Raw genomic sequence first — 5673 nt, 5'->3', positions numbered from 1 at the left:
TTATCCAGTTTGATCCAAAACAAAACTTCGGTTTTAAGTTTGAGCTACAACACAACTTTACAATCAGTTTCAGCTAAAAAAAACCCCGTTGTTTTCAAGTTTTATCCAAAACAAAACTTTATTGTCCAAATGGAACTAAAATAAAACATTATTTTTAATGTTTAGCTAAAAACAAAACTTGAATTTTAAGATTTAGCTAAAAAAAACTTTATTATCCAGTTTGAGCTACAACAAAACCTTATTATATTTATATATATTTTGAAATATAGAATTTCAAGTGTTTTGATCTTAAAAATACAATTTTTAAAAAATTGTAAAAATACTCAGCTTACCACAATGCAAAATATTCTTTTTTATCTCCAAATGGTTAAATCACTCATTTTTTTCGTCCTGCATTTCTACATGATTTAATCCTATAGGTTCTTTAGTTGATCTAAAAAATAACATTAATCTTCAACTTGAGCCTAAAAAAACATTAAAATTCCAACTTCTTGAGCAGATTCCCTCGAAATAGAGCAGTCAAATTTCTGTTTCTTTAAGCCTATGTTTTTTTGTTTAGTTGTTTCTTCAGGAAAACATTTTCCACAATTAAATTTCTCAAAAGAATGTCCTCCCAATAAAAATGATCAAATGAAGAACTTTGCTGGAACGCTGTCTTCACTCCAGCCCGTCTCACGAGAACGTTTCAGAATCAAACTTCAGACCTGTGACGTTTTCCTCCAGCTTTGAATGATTTTAGATTTTAGATCACACACCAGAACTCCAAACGGACACCACGTGACAGTGGTGGGGAAGGTCACCGATGGGGGTCAAGGGCAGAAGGAGTCCTTGAAGGTGGACTGTGGAGCCGCCGCCGCCACCCTCCGTCCCTTTCATCCGCCATTAATGCAAATTATGCTGTGATAATTTAATAACGGGGCCAGCCTGATGTGTCCTTTTTATTCCAATCATCATCAGGCGGGGGGTGGGGGGGTAGCTGCGCTCCATCATGGCAGAATAAACACCATCCATCATCCTCAATGATTAGCCGCTGACAGGTGGAGTTGCGCTCTGCATAATGCGGCGCTGCGGCAGGACAGGAACTCCTCTGCCGCTCTGGCTTCACTCTGGGGGGCTTAATGCCCCCTCTTATACCCCCCTGGGTTCCTGCAGGGTGGCTTGAGTGGGCAGAGACCTGTTTGTCCAGAGAAATGCAGGAATCAGGGCCTCCGACCTGCAGAGGAAGGCAACGGCGTGGCGTGTGACGTGAGGCGGGGCCTCCTCGTCCTCCTGCTGCAGGAGGCAGACATGTTTGTGATCCTCGCAGAGGAAGTTGCATCAGGTGGTGAATGTTTGATGCTGGGAGCTCAGCGTGTTCTCAACCCTAAAGCGGCATTTCATCTTCCAAATCTGCAGAGAAATCACATATTTATGCTTGTTTCTGCTCAGAGGCAACAAAAAAAGAGCGAAGGGGGCGGAGTCAGGAGCGTATCCGCAAACATCTAAATCAGGAGTTCAGATCGTCCTCCTCCTCCTGATGAGGAGGTGAGGGTTTAATGAGGCCCTCCACCCTCGGAGACTCCAGGGGGCGCAGACCTGCGGGTCCTGCGAGCGAGGAGGTGGCGGCGCTGACCTCCCTCAGCTGCTTCCTGTAACACCTTCCTGCCACCCCTCAGCTGCAGGACGGAGGCGAAAGTTAAGCAGAAACGTCTAGAATACGTGATTATCAACAGGAATGGAAAAACAAACTTTAGTTTATTGTTTTTATGGAACGTTTTAATTGATAAATCTGTTTAAAAACTCAATGTTAAGACAGTAAAGGACCTTTGTTTCTGGAAAAATGATCAATAAAGTTTTCAATAGCAAAATAATCTGAGTTTTAATATTATAATATAAATATAAATTAAATATAAATAAATAAATATACATAAATAAAATATATATAAATATATTATATATGTGTGTATACAGTATATATATATATAATATAAATATTTTAAAAATATATATATAAATTAGAATTAAGACCATTTTTCAGACTACTATGGCAGATTTTTTTTGCTTTTTTAAAGAAAGAAATTAAAATTTTAATAATTTTTTTACTTATTTTATTCACTGTTTTTAAAGTAAATAAAAGAGAAAAAAATATGACTGAAGCACAAATTTTAGGACCTATTAATTAATACATTTGATACAACAACATGACTCCACTTGAGAATTACACTTTTTTTTATTGTTTTAATGCAGTTAACAACATTTTTGTTTTAGTTGAATGTATGGATGAAAAAAGGGCAAAAAACATACATTTTTCTTTATTCTGTTTATTTTTACTTTTTGCTGCATAAGGTGTATTGTATTGTTTTAATGAATACGTTAAAAAATATAAGAAAAAAAATAAACAGAAGGAAATTAAAATTGTTCACAAAAAAAATTTGAGATATTTATTGTTCCATGCTCTGTTATGTTATAAACACAGGTGAAAAGCTACTTGTAGATTCAATAGAAAAGCAAGAAAACACTGAAATCTTTACCAAAAAGTACATATATTTATGTTTAAGGACTGGAAAAAGTTACAGGAAGTTTTTTGTTGAGAAGAATTTATGACTTATTTACCATCTCCTCTGTATTTGAATACTTTCAAGAGTATCTTTCCTTGAAGTTCCACTTCAATCAACCATTTTAACTATTATTTTGTCGTTTTTAGCCAAAACTCAAAAAGCCCGTGTTGTTTTCTAGGACATAGTTTTTGCAGTTGTTAGTGCGGAGCAACTCTGCTCCACTCACCGTAATCCGTCTGTTTATGTGCTCTCCAGCTAGCTTACAGCCACCCGCAGCCCCAAGCTAACATTAGCTTAGCAAAAACCACCAAAATAGATATAAATAAATAAATATGAGAGCAACGGGAGTTCATTAGAAACTTGCTACTGAGTTGTGGGTTGGACCGTTGGCGTGAAGCAACCTTGTCATCTGTCTGTTTACATGTTCTCCTGCTAGCTTACAGCCCCAAGCTAACATTAGTTAATAGATAAATAAAAATAAATAAGTTTGAGTTCATTAGAAACTTCTGCTAGCTTACAGCCTCTCACAACTCCAAGCTAACATTAGCATAGCAAAGACGTCAGTTTGCCCTCTACTGGTGGAGCTGGGTACTACAGACATGGTGAACAACATGGCCGACTCCACTGCTGGTTGCAGTGAGTTCCTTGGAAAAAAGAGGCTGTGTGGGACGGAGTCAGGTGAGTTTGACGCTGAACAAAAGTGACCCGGCGCATTGTTCGCACTGCACGATGGTGTAGCGGTTAGCGCTCTCACCTCACCGGAACAGGTCGTGGTTCAAATCCCGGCTGGGTTCTCTCTGTGTGGAGTTAGCATGTCCAAAAACCTGCTCGATGGGGGACAACGGAGTCAACATCTCAATTATCTTACATGTCTCAAATTTGACCCTCTCATTTTTAACACGTTGTAAATGTATTCTAAAGACTTATTTATCAACAAATTCTGGATTTTTTTCAATTCAGTAAGTAGTCGTTTCAAAAATGAATGACAAAAGATGAGTTTTTCTCTCTATAAAGTTTTGAAAATTAGCTACTCTTTTTCCCGCCAAAAGTGTTTTTGAGATTTCATGGAGGCAGCCATTTTGAAATGAGCAGCAAAAGCCCTTCCACTGCCCCTAGTGGACTGATGATGAACTACAGCACAGAAAACATGGACCAAGTTGTATCAAATGGGTTTTTTTAAGGAAAGTTTAAATGGACGATGATGATACGAATGGTTATACGGGGTAAGATGTCACCCTAAAGTTTCAACTTTCTGTCATATTAATGCAGAAAAGTGACATCAACAGCGATGAAGCACACCTGCAAACCAAAGAAATCCTGTTTAAATCTGTATGTTCTTTTTCCTTGAGTCGGAGCCCGTCCAAACAGTGCGTGTGCGCGTGCACGTGTAGCTTGTATGCTAATGAGGTTGGGGCTTGCCTGCAATCCTAATGAGCGTGGCTGCTTTGTAAACGCCCCGTGTTGTTTTTCTGCGTGATGAGTTGTTAATCGGAGTCCCTCCAACAGATGGCATGTTGCTGGAAAACAGATGTTATTTTGAACGCCGCTCCGCATGAATATTAATGGCGTTTTTAGTTCATGACACGGAGGCCTCGCTCGCGCTCCAACAAGCTCTGGAGCTGCAGCGAAAAGTGCGACAAAGTGCACGACTCCTTCTTCAGCTTTGAACTTTTAAAAGCTTACAAAACGTGTGGATGAAAAAGATGTCAGCTTCACTTTGAAAGGCTGAGAAGAGCAGGATGTAAGGAAACTGCAAATGTAGATTAAATACTTGTATGTCTTTAGACTTTTTATTATTATTCCCAGTTTAATTTAACAAATATTTATTTAAAATAAAATAAGCAATTTTTCAAAGTAGTGATTTATGATTAAATTACTGATTGTGATTGAAATAAACTTGAAATTCTTCTTTCCTTCTCTGTCTTTGAGCCAAAATTTCACCTTTGCCACATAACCGAAAAAAAAAAAAAAACACAAAAATGTGCACACACTTAGAACTCGGTGAAAACGAAAAATACTAAATAATAATAATAATAATAATAAAGAGATTAAAGAAAAAAATGAATTTTGGACATAATGAATGACCCGCTCCAAAAAGAGATGTCATTTACAAAAATGAATGGGAGTCAAAATCTCTTCCGTAGCTCAAAAACTATTTAAAAATCTACAGACAAAACAAAAAGACACATATCAGGGATTTCCACTGGAAGTTTTGAAATTATTATGGGGTGGCCACATGATCTATGACTTGGTGGCAATTTGAAATTGAGCAATTTTCACATTTTTAAACTCCTCCAAGGGATTTCCATCTATAGCCTCCTAACTCCTGGAGCCTCACAGAGAGGCTACTGTTGGAATTATAAGTTGTACATCTTGCGAAGTGTTAGCGAGGCTTGCTTAAAAAAGGACGTTTCCTTGTTGTTCGCAAACTTTTTACCGTCATTTTGTGTAAGTTTAATATATGAATCCCTGGTTCAAGCTGAACAAAAGGATATAACATACAATGTGACTATATAAGGAATCTGGGCGTCATCCACCTAAAACCTCCGTTGCCAAGGAAATCCCAAAATTTACTTTTGCTGATTCTTCTAAAAATTACATTGACATGTTCGTCACTCCAAGGCGATAAAAAAATAGAATGGTTGCTATGGTGATAAATTTAACTGAATTTTTTTATTGAGACCTTACTCTTTTGGCCTCAGTAAAAATCAGTTTGTGCTGTTGGTTCCTTTTTGGGGACGCAAAAACAAAAGTTGCCTAATTTTCTGTCCTAACTAGTTGTTTTATAGTAGATAAATGGCAAATGGGGACTATAAAAGATGGCTTTCAACAAAGTTTTAAACTAAAACTTGAAGCCAAAGACTGCAGATTTGACTTCATCTTGCAAAATGGGACATCTAAAGTCTGTGTTTAAGAGTCCGTCTGCATGTTCTGATAGTTCATCAGTCACATGATGATGTCTTTATGAATCGAAAAATAGTATGAATGAGCAAAAAGTCATTTCTAGTGAAAACTGAAGACTATTTTTTAAACTTAATGAATTTTCATGAATGTTTGCACGCAAAAAAACAACCTTTGAACACCATACGTAATAGAAATAACCATAACGTTGATGCACCAGCTATAAATCTGCAGG

This window comes from Oryzias melastigma, linkage group LG2, assembly GCF_002922805.2.
Source record: "Oryzias melastigma strain HK-1 linkage group LG2, ASM292280v2, whole genome shotgun sequence".
Classification (NCBI taxonomy): Eukaryota; Metazoa; Chordata; class Actinopteri; order Beloniformes; family Adrianichthyidae; genus Oryzias; species Oryzias melastigma.
This window is presented reverse-complemented; position numbering follows the sequence as displayed.